The sequence below is a fragment of the Melanaphis sacchari genome, unplaced genomic scaffold (genome assembly GCF_002803265.2).
Source record: "Melanaphis sacchari strain LSU unplaced genomic scaffold, SCAv2.0 Contig330_pilon_pilon, whole genome shotgun sequence".
Classification (NCBI taxonomy): Eukaryota; Metazoa; Arthropoda; class Insecta; order Hemiptera; family Aphididae; genus Melanaphis; species Melanaphis sacchari.
Genome location: NW_020271200.1, coordinates 205,670 through 221,588, shown reverse-complemented (window position 1 = coordinate 221,588; position 15,919 = coordinate 205,670). Strand labels below are relative to the sequence as shown.

The 15,919-nt window shown below is 26.2% G+C and overlaps 1 pseudogene; it reads left to right on the top strand.

Moving 5' to 3' along the window:
- The first annotated feature begins 302 nt into the window (after positions 1-302).
- Positions 303-1,767, top strand: LOC112596659 (annotated as a pseudogene).
- Positions 1,768-15,919: the final 14,152 nt, after the last annotated feature.

Here is a 15,919-nt window from a genome sequence, read left to right as displayed (position 1 = left end):
TGTTTTTCGATGTCGAGTAAAATATAAAAATTAACGAAAATAGCTGCTGGCTAGGTTATTAATAATTCGTCAACATGCTATTATGCGACAGAATCGCGTGTTTGTTGACGACGTATTTCACTATACGTTTCACTATACTATATGTGTGGTAAACTGTAAATTTAGACATTTTATTTCACTCAAATTTGTTTTATTGATATTATTACAATTCACGAAAATACATTTAGCCATAAAACTAGGTACGCGATCTGCAAGAAATATTAAAAAATTATATAATTGTCTAACCATTTATAGTGACATATATGCGTATAATTATGGCCATGTCAGAGCCTGGATCCAATATACCAATCGAAGGTACAAAATCTATGCCTTGCATTGAATTTTCATCTTCCATATTAGATGGTTCCGATCATTCGTTTGCGTCTTACAAAAGTTTCAACACAATCCATGAGCAAGAAATCCAAAAACCTACTGAAATACGTTCAAACGTAAAAGCTTTGATCGACAAATATAGGTTATTTCAAGAAAATTTAATAAATTCGAAAATTAATGATAACGAAATCAAACAAAAATCGTTAACGAATGCTTGTAAAAATGTATGTGCATCAAACGACGATTGTATAGAAATGAAAGGTGACACGAAACAGGTGGAAAACGTCGAAAATGTTGTGAGATTAAAATTATGATTATAATTATTTATTTATTTTTTAAATTATTTATATTTGATACGGATATAATACAACATATATTATAAGATACGATTATTTAATAAGATTAATTAGTTTAATTATATATTATAAAAAAAGTTCTTACATTGAATCGATTCACCTTAATCGTTATTTGGTATTAAATGTATTCATATATATTAGATTTATAAACGTTACATTTTATTATAATATTTCAAAAAAAAAAAAAAAAAAATAGTATATTATGGGTATTATATATTATACATATTTACAATTTACAATAACTATATTTATTTTTAGTAATTATTATTATTATTATACTTAAATATGTATTGTTTTAAAAACTTAAATTAAAAATGTTTAGGTGAAAAATCACGTGTATGAAGTTTTTACTGCCCACGTGGTAAATACTTCAAAACCACTGCAGGTAGAAAAACATATTGTGTTGAAATCTGAAAATATTGATTTTAAAATTGAAACGCCTGAGTTAAATAAAATTAAAATTAATCAAACAATAAAATAATTTTAATTTTTTATTTTTGTATATGGTTAGACGTTTTTGGCAAAATATTGTTTCCATGGTCAGTGTCAACAATGCTTACTACCAATGTTTGAAAGAGATAATAGATAAACGGAAATGTAAAAGTCTCGAAGACATAAAAGTTCATGTTAATTCTACGTTAAAAATAACAGGCGATGATTATGAACTAATCGGATCAGAAGTCGTCGCCTCTTCCAAGGAGTATATGGAAAAGTTCGGAATTGTATTGGACAGTAAACCAAATGAGAAATCAAAGAAAACTTCGCTCTTAAGGTACGACAGCAAGATGAGTGCACTTAGAATGGAGTTGGCTGAAAATGATAGGTACACGAAGATCGCCGAAAACAATATTGCACAACTCCAAAAGGAAAAGAAAGACTTGTTGAACATATTAACCAGTTACGATTCTGAAAACATTCACAAAGTATCGCTGGAAAAACGGCTCGAAGCTGAGCAACAGCAAAACAACGAATTGAGGGATTTAATTAGTACTATTTTCAAAAAGAAAATGCCTTTTGCCTAGCGACTACAGACAAATAAATTATTTTAAAATTACAAGCGCCTAATGGTTTTAATGCCTATGATAATTATGTATTGTAATATTCTTAATTATTACCGACTATTATTATAACATTTGTATACAGGAAATTGTATTGCCTTTCCTGTTTAAATCGATGTATTAATAACACGTTATTGAAACTGTTGGTATAATAAATTGGTTACAAACTAATGTACATGAACCTATTTCAGTACAGTAATGTGTATATAATACAATACATGAACATATGATTTAATAAGTTTAACGATAATTGTAATATAGGATATAGGAAATAACATTATAAGTTGTAAGTCATAATCTATAAAATTGTGTTTATACAACGATTGTGCTAATTATTAACAATAAAATTAGGATTTTTAACCATCGAGTTAGACAATAATATGTCATCGTGAGCCCTAAATTAAATGCTGAAAACATACAGTTACAGAAAGTACTTTTATAAACCAAAACTTAGAAGATCATTATAATGAAGTGCAATTTAGGTATGTTTTCACAGAACCTTTAAATTGACATTTTAAATTTTTTTTTCAATATTTATTCTCAACTTGTTTGTAATATTTCGTAAAAATTTTGTAAAAAGTTCATTGAGAAATAAAAATCAATTTTTTAAGGTAGTTCGAGAAAATACCCCATATTTTCAAATTTCGAATTTTTATACCATCCGTTTATAAGTCATTGTCTGTCGGTAATCATTTATATAAAATAATTGTTTGTTTTGGAATATTAAATAAAATAAAATTTTCTAATTCAAAAAAGTAAAAAAAAATTCAATTATACAATAAATTAGTAAAATAATAATTACTTGTATTTTCAAAAGTGCTATTTCAATAGTTACAGAACATGTGAATATGTAAACAAAGCGCCAAATAAGACGAATTAAATTATAAATACATTTTTTAACGTTAAGTTTTTTTTTGCTTATTTCTGTTATTGACAACACAATAATATTTATCAAATATAAACAAGATAAACCACAAGTTTTCTACAATTATTGACAACACTGCGATTTTTGGATCACAAAAATGAAAATAACTAAACAAATATAATATTAAAATAATAATTATTCAATTTTAATTAGTACATGGGTATATAAAGGTGTAAACGGTATATTTAAAAAAATATTTTACAGAATAGTTTTAATTTGAAATAATGAAATTCGAACTTGGAAAAAATGTAATTACTATTGTATTATACTATTATAGCTGGGTAATTATGAAAATAAATCGATAAACGACTATATTTATAATTTTGTTGGTTATGCAGTTTTAAAATGCCTTATAAGCATACCTACTACAATTAAGTATCAACTACCAACTATATAATATGGACATATGGTTGGTGATCTGTTTTTAATAATAAACCGTATTTTTTAACTACACAAAATATTGAGGTACATAGCGTTTAGTATAAATTCCAGTGTACCTATAGTAATGCATTGTATTGTGATGCATATAACTGATCGGCTGTGGTATTTAAGAGGGTATTCACATAAAAAAAATAATAAAGGTACAAGGTTTTATAATATTTTTATGAATCCCACTGCAACTCGAGCATATGGTATTTCTAGTGAAATCGAAAACGTACGTTCAGTAATACTGTTCCGCCCTCCATTGATTTCGCTTTCGATTGAATAGTAAAAAAAAAAAACCTTAAAAGTGTATTTGATTGTGCTAAAAAATATTTGCACTCCCCCGCTTTCGGTTTTTAAGTATCCCACTCGATTTTACTCGCCCCGGACATCCTTTTCAATTATATGAAATTCTGAAATATCATATTACACGCGACTAGTAAAACTACATATGTTACGCTTAGGTAAATATATTTTATTATAATGTTGTCAAAGAATTTAAAACTATTTTATTATTTTTAATTTTTTTAACGAATTAATTATTTTTAAAATTTTAATTTTATGACAAAATGGACTTAGGTTTTACGTGATATGGAAAACAAAGCATAATCAATTTATTAAAAACAATCATGTTTTTTATTCGGTTAAAATACTTTTCATAAGCCAGTTCCAAATAAACGTTGATTTTTAATTTTATTAAGTTTTGTATTCAATATCTTTAAATTATAATCTTTGTGGATATTAAATATGTTTTCGACGTAGCCAATAAGTTTTATAGTGAATATTATGAATTATTATGAAAGTTATAGAATAACTATATTCATAAATAATCTCATTTTTATTTGCAACTTTAAAGAAATTAAAATTGAAGTACGTTTCATATGTAATATATTTTTATTAGATAGAAGTTAATAAAAATAAAATATTGTTTAAAACTTATAGGTATGACATTAAATTTTTTGAAGTGTACTTATAGGTACAAAGTTTTTTCCCTTCGTAGACATTACCGTTAACGTACTGAAATATAAAAAAAAAATAAATAAATTGTGAGCAATGTTTGGAAAAAAACTGTATAATTATGTTGATAAAATTTATCAGGACTATGTTATATTATACTAACCATTATGTTTTATGTATACATTATTAGCAAGGCTGTGAATTTATAGGAAAGTGCATTTTTTTTTTTTTGGTGATTGTAAAACATAGTTTTGTAAGTACATAATTTTAATTATGTAATTATGAATCTATCTATGAAACTTTTATTTTGCATATTTTTGCATTTTTTGACGTTTTTAATTTTTTAGGTCATTTTTTCACATTTTTAGGTCATATTTCGTATTTTTAAGTCATAATTTGCTTTTTTAGTTCATTTTCTAGCATTTTTAACCAAATTCTGTCAATTAACTTGTTTGAAAACTTTTTTTTATTTTACACAGGCTGTATATATTATGTCAAATTTTTTAACTTTTTTGTACTAATATTTAATATCCTGTACCTAATATTAATATAAATATAAAAATTAAATTAAAAACCATTTTAAATTAATTTTATACTATAATTTTTGGCATTTTATATTCCTTTTTTTGCATTTTAAGTGCATATTTTGTATTTTAAGTGCATATTTTTGCATTTTAAGTGCATATTTTATTGCATTTTTTTGGCATTTTTAAGGTTTTTTCGTGCATTAAATTCACAGCCCTAATTATTAGTCTATAAAATATCGTTACGATATTTAAGTGTACATCTACGAATGTAATAACTAATAAGTGATAAAAAATATTTGGAAATTGAAATAAAAATTCTTATTGTAAATTACTTTTATGTTAACTGTAATTTAAATAATTAAATAATTAATAACACTATAGACACTAAATACTAAAATACTACTTATAAAAAAATATTATTTATAGATAGTTCTTAATATAGATAAATAAACTATAATAAGTAATAACATAATATTACAATATATCGATCACATTTTGGACTTTAATATTTTTTTAAATTAAAACTTTAGTTTTATAGATCGTTATAGACAGTCAAATTCAATGTCTTAATAGATATTAAGTACGGTCAAGAATAAAAGTTAATTTTTACCATCAATAATTTCAAAAGACTAAAATATGAGAACCTGTATCGTTTGGAAATGTAAACTGTAAAGCAATTTATCATGGCGAACCTAAAACCTCTAATTTTGTGCATTTATTAATAAAAAAAATATCGACGCGTATTTATATAAAGTTTTGCTATTATACTTTCAATTATTATAATTTATAATCACTCATTGGCGTGTGTGTATTATAGACCATTGCATATACAATTTGTAAAATGTATATTATTATGAGTATACGATATAATTAGATGTGCGCTTTTAAATTATTACGTGTTATGTGTATTTGTTTATCCATCGTTGTGATTATTCTCGTTGGTTTGTTTAACATACTACCGTCATAACATATGCGAATAATGAATATCATGGAAAACGAGCTTATCGAAAAGTGTTCTTTCAAGGGTAATACTCTTCAATGTTAAAAAATATAACCGTCTGAAATAATTATGATTAAATTTAATAATTGATGAAAGGTATTTAGATATACCTGTCTAAATGAACCGCACCTAAAACGCACGCGAAAACATTGATTTAATCCTAGTAATCACTAATCACTAATCAATATATATAAACAATATTAACAACGTTATCTACCGGGGGCCATGGGTTTTTTTACTTTATATTATCATTGTTCAATAATAATTACGTGTCATCATTAAAGATCGGATCTTATAGCTTTAATAAAACATTAAAAAAAATATATTCCCGAATTCCTTAACTATAGATCATCATGTAATCTTTAACCATGTTAAAAGACATTTTGACTTTCGTGATTTTTCTAATAAATAAATAAAATCTTATTTAAAAATTCTAATTATATAAAAATTCTAAACACATTCGTGGCACAACGGAACAGTTGACTCTATATAGCTAAATATTTATAATGATCGATTGATTATTAATCTACTTCGACTATTGGACTATCGACAATTAGGTTCAATTTGAACGTTATAGGTCCATAAATAGGTGTCAAACGTTTTTCAGGTCGAGTACAGTATATTAACTCATTTTTATAATAAGTTTTAAAAAAAATGCACGTAATGATAATATTATGTTTAAAAGTATATCTACACAAAATATTTTCTGAGTATCACACTGATACACCACTATCACGGTAGTATTAATAAAATAGGTACACTATGATTTTTAATACCAATAGTTGTGTATTTTGTTAATCTTAAATGTTTTAATGGAACACAAGAAGCATTAGTTTCATCATATAACGTGTTATATTTGTGATTTGTTTTTAAACTAATACAATTTCTCAAATATAATATTTTACATGAATATTTAAGTTACTTGAAATGATCGAGCCACTTTTTTCAAAGTAAGAAATATTATAGTTATAATAACTTTTACAATCATTGGTAATTTTATTTTTTAGAAATGAGAAATTGTTTAACTAATTTTTTTTTTTTTTCATTAAAATATACATGATTAAGTAATTAAATAAAAATGTTTTTGCGTATCGTTAAAATTTGGCTTACGTGCCATCTTTAACACACGTTTAAGTATATAGGTTTGCCGCGTGCATGTAATATAGACATATTAGACGGCGCCGCGCCAGCTATAATTTGTTAATGTATAATAGGGAACCTCCCTTAGCTATATCCACTACAAACCTATCTTATTTCATTAAATTATTAATAGGATAACGCGTCTGTAACACGGGTACATGTTTTATTTATACGATCAAATATTGATTGTAAAAACGAAAGTGTATTAAATTATTTGGTACGTAAAACCATCAAAATTGTTTTTAATTATTATTTTTTTACGTCATTATTTAGCAATGTTTTAATGGGTCGTTCTTCTTTGTTTAAATGCGATTGACACTTCCCCGGTAAAACTACATTCAGGGGGGAAAGGGGTGAGTATTTTATGGAATTCTGTTAAATTATTTACAACAAACACGAGTTTTTAACTATATAACATTAATACGATATGATTTTATTATGTGTATATTAAAATATTCTTATACAATAATCGACACGAACAGTAAATGCGGATGAATAGCATCAGAAAATATATTTTAATATACTCTATTAACACATCAAAGTGAAAAGAACAAATAAAAATAAACCCAAGTCAAGATCACTGTGCAAACTGTGCTGAATAATAATATTATTATACTGCGTTATAGAGTATAGCCTATATATACACGAGATAGGCGATCGCGCGACGAACTTACGTGACACGCGGTTGACGTCACTACTATTTTCCATAGCTTTTCGCCATTTTATACTGTAATACTAATATTATATTGTTATCTCATATCATTGAATAATACATTTATTACGTTGAATTATCGCATTTTTTTTACATACTATTTTAAGTAACTTTACAACAAAATATAAACTCGTGGTTTAACATGGAATGAAAAATGCACATTTTGTGTTTAAAGTAAGACATAAAAATGAGATAATAAACATTTCTAAGTGGACATTTTTTTTTTTTTTAGTTAATTTATTACAATTATTTTTCTTAGTTGATTTTTATTTTATTTATAATATAAATTGAAAACAGCTATAGGTTTTTATTTATATTTTAAAGTTACAAGGTGATTATAATAATTATTTAGGTACATCGAATTTAATTAAATTTAATATAGTAATAATAGTTATTATTTTGTACAATGATCATTTGCAGTACTCTACTGGGTTTTTTACGGCTTTCAAATTAGTACCCAAGACTTTTTATTCAACTGTTTTCGATTTTTTGACCGAGATTTATTGGTGTGTTATAGCGTAGTAATTATAAATGACCTACCTAAGTACCGTACGTGACGAGGACACTAAAAATAGACAAAAAAAAATACGAAGAATGATTATGTTTTTACGTATAACAGTTAAGGGCTTGCACAATTTCTTAGAACTTGAATTTTGAGTGAATCGTGAATGTATATATTTTTCTGCAAATAACGTTGAATTTTTAATTGACTGTATATACATAGTAAATACAGCATTCAGCAGTGAACCGCCTACACTGACTACTTTTAGCACGTCTATTCGATTTTTTTTTTTTTTAATGAAATCGAAAGCAGGTGTTTGTTCCGTTTCGAATCCCCTTAACAACCTGCTCTACACAATAATAATTATGTATTATACATATACACATTCATAGGTTTTATTTTTTTATTTTCATTTATTTAAATAACTAAAGGTGCCTTTGCAAATATTATACTTCCTGATGTCCCACAATAATCATATACCAAAAATATGCTTCCCGAAAACTGGCAAAAAAAAAAATCCATATTATTCTTTCCGCATTTTTTTCTTGTTTACGTTATTATTTTTTTTATTCCAAACAGACAACAATGGATTCTGTCTGAACACTCGTCGAATGCATATCGTATTACAAAGTAGATACAATATCGATCGTTTTCCCTTTATTTCACATTTTTTTTTACCTTCATCCATATATTTTATCGGCACCCATAACTCAGATGGTCAGAGCATGGGAAAAAAGTTTTTTTTTTGGTTTTTTTTTTTTAATACTTACTTTATATTTTTCCTACAAGTCTCCGACACTTTTTCTGTTTACACGTTTCCGGTGACGAGGGTGAGTGTATTTTCATTTTTTTTTCCGATTTTTAGTACCACACGCTACGATATTAATAATAAGAATATATAATGTGGGTCCTTTATTTGAATTTGAGACTGTATAACCAACTATAGACATTTTTAGTATAATTCAAACGAAAAAAAATATTGTAAATATCTTACAAGCGTATTGTAAAATCGTCCTTTAAAGGTAGGTATTTGGTGTGTGTGTTTTTTTTATTTAAACGCGTGTTTTTATAGTTCTGAAAACATATGCAACTTATAATACATATATTATGGTGAACTCGGCTGCATCTTATTATTGTAGTCCGTTGGTGAAAAAAAGCGAATATGCCTATAAACAGAGTTTATAAAGTAAATATGACTTAAAATCTCCCTAGAATCTCTCGTGTTTATATAAGTATAAGTATATGTATATTATAAATAGTTGCACGTTTGTATGTAAACAATGATGTATTGCAAAATAAAATCGTGAGTGTGATGTCTTTTTGCATAGGTATAATGCTAGTGAAAACCTATTATTATAGAAAAAAAAATGTTTTCTCTTAACCCTTATTATACAAATTAAGTATAAGACGTGTTATTTGTAATTTGTATTTTTAAAAAAAGATTTTTGGATATAGCTTGAAAGTTGAAAATGGTTTTCCTAAAAATTCATGAAAAGTGTACGTTATAATACACATAAATTACAAGACAATTTAAATTATTTTACGTCAAAAATGAAATGTGAAATTTTTACACATTGTTATTTGTAAAATTATAAATTGAACATAGATTTTGATAGATGTTTATTTAAATGAGCAAAAGTTAATAGGAATTATCGAGGTTATAGATTCTTAACTTAAGTTAGGTAATTGATGCTCAAAATATTTTTTTATAATCATCTGATATCATAGCGCTTATAATAACTTATAAATAGATATTTATCTACCAATTTGAGAATTGGAAATTTCAAAGAGTTATAAAATGCTTTGTATGCGTTACTGCAAATGCTAAAGGTATACGGAGCTATATTACTCGCGTGTCATTGTAAATTTAGTAAGCAGGTATATAAATGCTAAAAATAGTGAATACACACCATAAAACTTCATTCCCAATAAACCACTACATGTTAACCTTATAATATATAAATGTATTATATTATATTATTATCTTTTCAAACAATATTATTCATCAGTTGTACCTACAGCAGTACCTACAGACTTATTGCAATATGTATAGCATGTTTCTCTAATGTATTACGTATAGGTTACCAATAACATAGACATACGACGGTGTGCATTCAAATATAAAAAGTCCTTGGATTCAAAATAATTTGAAATGTTCTCAAATAAGAGAATACATTGTTTGGCTACTCGAGTGAATTTTAAAACCCGGCGGAACATATTTCTACAACGTCTGCACATAGCTTATACACGTATTAAATAAGTATATAGACATACACGCCACACGCTATGTCAGCTATACATTATAGAAAATAGTCGCCAAGATGTATATAACAGTAGACCGTAGTACATTAGTTGAGTAAATAATATAGCTGAAAAAAAAATACTAGAATTATTTTTAAATAATATGCTTCGTCTATTCTTTGGTATTATCGAACCACAGATCTTTTCTTGTTTCGATTTTATATCTTTTAAACTGTATTATAATAGCAGCGACGTACAGAAAATCTGCTAAAATGTGTTTGCATAAGTACCTATACAAATTACATACTCCTTAAGGTGTCTAAATGGCGGTTTTATTAGCAACATATTTCACATGGCTAATACACCGTAAATAAGTACATAGATAACTCTTAACTCAAATAATTTAAATACAACGAAAACATATTTTTCGTTTTAAAATATTTATAGTTTATACTCTTCAAAATAGTTGTTATTAGTTATTATGATACAACAATAAAACTCCCATAATACGAAGTAATGGACAAAAAAAAAATCATGCAATAGAAAAATAAATTTAAACTTTAAAATAAATAAATAAATAAATTTGGTTTTCAGACAATATTTCGTTAAATAGAATTTCGGCATATAAAGTTTCACTGTCTTATTTCAGTTTTTGAAAATGGAAGGTTAGATATATACATCTCATAAAATCAGAAAACATTAGAAAAGGGAAAAAATATTGAAAAAAAAATCATGAATCTATCCAAAAAAGTATATATTAAAGTATATATATTGTAATTTTTAATGTATAATGTATACTGTAAAAAATATAATATAATAAGTATAATTCAGTGCACCAGCCGAAGGTAATAGGAAATTAGTTTACATAACTGCAACCATTTAATGAATTTGTACATCCAAGGCTAATGCCATTGTCGCCTCGCCGATGATTATTATAATAATATGCTTTCACTGAGTTCAGTCTCGTGTAATAATGCAATAAATATTACTTATACTACGTATATAGGAACGTCTCGTCAGTCTTAGTGTACAATGTATATAATATTATACAGGGTGACCATAATTACATATTATTCTACAACGGTTTTTACATAATATTTATATACATGCAATAAAGGAAAATATTGTAAAACCAAAACGTACCTAATTAAATATTTAAGAATGGAGGATGAGTAAGATTACAAAAAAATTACAAACGTTTACTCGAATGAAAATGTTTACCTTTCATGCGATAATCACGTACATTTTTTTTAAACGAATTTTAATTTTTAAAAAACATATTTGTATGTAAGCTATATTTACTTGATAAGAACTTTTAAAAATTGTATTACCTCAGAAACCTATGTATAAGTTCTGATACAGGAAAATGCAAACAACTCTTATGACCACAATTACCATACATATATTTATTTTAAGTATTGGTATTTGAAAAAAATATTTGAACAGTATCACTTGATAACTTCATAAATACACATAATACAAGTCACATATTATATACAAGCATCTTAAGTTGAAAACACATTTTTAAACAATTGAAAGATAATTTATAAACAGACGACAGCTAATTTAGTAATAATGAAGCGGTATTGCTCGAGTGAGTTGTTTTTATAAGATTTAAGTACCCAAATTGGTATATTGCACCGAAATATCTCAAAAGTTAAAAATCTAACCAAATAACGTTTTTATGATAGGGTTTTTAGATATACCTACTAATTATTTTAAAAACATAATTTTAAAGTATTCCTAAACAATTGTAAAAGCCAAAATAGTTATGAATAATTTCAAGTTTAACCCCCTCCCTCTTTATTGTTTCAAGACATCAATTTCATACTGGTAAGTATATTACAAAAAACAAAAAATAGCTACTACTAAATTATATTACTTAAATACTCGTATACGTATACCTACATTATATATACAACATAGCCAATGTATAAAATCATAACACTGTAAATACTAACTCGTATACCTAATGTAGTTTTAAAAAATAATTTTTTGTTATGATTTTTTTAATTTTAATAATACAAATAGTTACGATTTATAAACTAAGTATGGGTTATAGTCCAACGAAATAAAAATGACAAAAAAGTACTCAATCACTCTTTGGCAAACCAAAGTTTATCAAATATCAAATAAAAACATGGATATATAATACTTATTGTACCTAATTAAATACTTTAATATTAATTTTTATTCTTATCAAACGCATAGGTATACCTATTAAATAGGTGGCAAGATTTAGGTTATATTATCACCATATTGAGCTTTATTAAATCGCAAAATAAGATATAATGCGTGATGTTACTGCCATGTATTGAATTGGACATATTTAGCTTATAAGAATTAAAGTTAGTCGATGTGGTCCAGCTTTATTTCTGATAAATTTTAGATTTGAAACAATAAATCTAGTACAATTAGGTCTTGAAAAAAAAATTTTAAATCAAATATCTGTTAACATTAGTACCTATGTATAATAGTTTTTTGTAGAATAAAAATAAAATAACTACCAACCTGCGATTTGGCAACAACAAAAAACTAATAAAAGAAGTTATTACAAAATAATTCTATGAATTTTTTCCCTCACTTTAATGATAACGGAGAGGTTCAAATAGGGAATGTAGGAGGAGGTCAAGCCTCACACATCTCTACATGAATGCCAATTTTCATAAATAAATAAAAAAATAACAGCAAAAAAAATAAGGGCTACATAATTAAATAGATATTTGTATAATATTACATATAAAAAATGTTTCCTCGACGCGCAGCACAACGAAGCTCATCCCGTATAATATTAAAAAAGGTAACAATACGCGATGTATCTTTATATTGTTTAGTATATAATATAATAATTTTGCGTTAATGATTCTCAAAATGTTAACAATATATTATGTAGCATGTATAACATGAGTAAATACTAAATATATAATGTATCGTTACAACGTACAGGACACTTTCTACTCTCGAGACTTTACACAATGTGTGGCCGTGTGGGGTGTGCGTGTGTGTGCGCGCGTTACGGCGTATTGTCAGCGTTGTCTGGTGTGTCGTGTGTATTATTTGTATTATCATATATATATCGTACCCTTTAGCGTTTTGCAGCATACGTCGACCATATTATATTATTACATTATATACGCCGTTTGTACAGTATTCTATTGCATATACGTGTATAATAATAATAACGATGCGTATAGTCACCCGGTCGTAAACGCCGGAGTTTATGGGTCGTTAAGGTGGAGAGCGGTGCATATGCGCGCATGAATCGCAGACGAAATTCGACTGGAAAAAAATGTATGTGTACAGTGCACACGAGCACCTAATACACGGTCCACGTGTTCAAGCCGGACCAATATCACGCAGAACCAAACGACAATAGTATTCGTGCATACAATACAGCTGCTCGGTACGATATCGAAATTTGCAGGCTAAAGAGCGTGAGAGACAAATTTGCGTTCGAACTGTCTTCCTAAATAACACGGACAAAAATATATTACATAGTACGTTATACGCATTATGATTGTTCGCCAAAAATTTTCACCCCTATGTTTTTCTCGAATAACGAATTTATTCAAATTCTAATTTTTGTTATTTTTAATATATACTCAATTTGATCATATTTTCAAGTTCTACTATTTATTATACTCGAACCATTTTTACAATTTATAAATGTTGGTGGATTAATATAATTCACTAAAATTTATACCTTATACTCTCATAACTTCTAAACCCAGTATCACAAATCAAAGCACACAGAGTTGAATAACTCGAGAAATGCCTAATCGTTTGAATTTGATTTTGACACGTCAACATTTTTAGAAAAAAATTTGCTAAATAACTCGCTCCTTTTTAATTCGTGATTAAACTTAAAATTGATAAATTCACAACTCTGCCGATCATTACTCGTAATAGATATAAATGTTAAATGTTATTTTATCACAATATTCACGCTTAGGAAAACACGTTAATGCATACAAGCTTTTAATTAAAAAATTAAATCATGTTATGCGTAGATATTTTAAAAAGTATTTTTAGTTTTCAAACAAATTCATTTGTTCTGAAATAGTATATGTTTAAATCTGATAAGTTTTTTAATTAGGTCAGCTATCCTAAATCGTATTTTAATTACCCATCTATTCAACCGATCGTCCAGACAATAAGTAATAGCGACAATTGGCTATTCGCATCAGGTGTTCTACGAATTTCAATTTCAAATTTCCATGTGGCTTCCGTTGCCTACCGGAAACAGATTATTTAGTAATGAAAACAATGCAAATGTGTTTAATTTAAAACCAATACCAGTTTTTGACTTTATGTATGATGAGTATTTATTTTGCAACAAACGTCCCATACAAACGACGAAATTTGCTTTGAACCAAAAACGTAGTTGTTTTTTTTTTCAGTAAAGATTCAAGTTATATACAAGGTGCCTTACTCGAAAAGCATGATAACGTATTTAAAAATATTAATGGTTAATATGTTATTACAAGTAAATATAACTTATTATAAGGGTTTGAAAGTTCTAACAAATGCATATATTTTATTTTTTATTTGTAAGTCAAAAAACATCAAAAGTAAGATATTTGTTTCAACATTGTTCAGAATATACCAATACCGTTGATCATCTCATCAAATTTACATTATTTAAGTTGTAATTAATTACGATACGATTTTTATACTTATAAATTTTCAGAAAGAATTCTGACTTCAAAAATGAAATAAAAATGTATGTTGTCATTTAAAAAATGTAAAAACTTTAAACTAGATAACAATAATATATTATATAAAATATGCCAAAAACATAATATCATGCATACATTTTTTTATTGTACAAATGATTGTTATCCATCACTGTGACCTTTACATACTTGACGTCGATAAGGTACACTCAAAATTTACGATATAGCTGAGCAACTTCCCCGGTTTATTTTTAACTGTACAGTTTTTTTTTTTATGTATTTTAATACTTAATAAATATGTACTGACGTACTATAGTATGAGGTAGAAAAATAATATATTATTTTATTATGGTTATTTGATTTTAAAATTTTAAATTAATCGCTGTCGTATATTATTAATATATCATTTATATTGCTGTATGTATTATCCTGTAGATACATGTGAAATGTTCAAAACAGTGTTAATCCATTATTTATTGTCTCGCACATTATATATAGTCTCATTTGTAACCAACTAGTTTTTGTACTTTAAAGAAAATATATTTGCTCTTTGGATTTATACCGCGGAGGAACGGTATTTCTGTCCAAAAGTAAAAAAACCGAGAAAAATATTTTATTATATTCTATATATATCTTGCCGAAGTGAACCATTTATCAAAACATATTTAAAATATCTAATAAATATTATAATACGATGATGATTGGTGTAATAGTATGTTTTTTTTGCGATGTGTTAATTTTACAAACTCGATTAGAGTGTGTCCCCGATTCGTTCCATATTGTTATCATTTATCCATTTTTTTATTTGTACCTATATTTTCAGTTTTTATAATTGAAGTATAATACATTTTATAGCATATAATTATAAAGAAAATTCCAAACAATATATCTATTAAATACTAGAAAATTCATGAAAAATGATATGGAATTATATTTTATTTGCGCGTAAATCTAATACAAAAATGATTTAGCCTATAAAAAAGTAGCATCGACTTTCTGGCTAAAATCCATATTTAAAAATTATAATAAG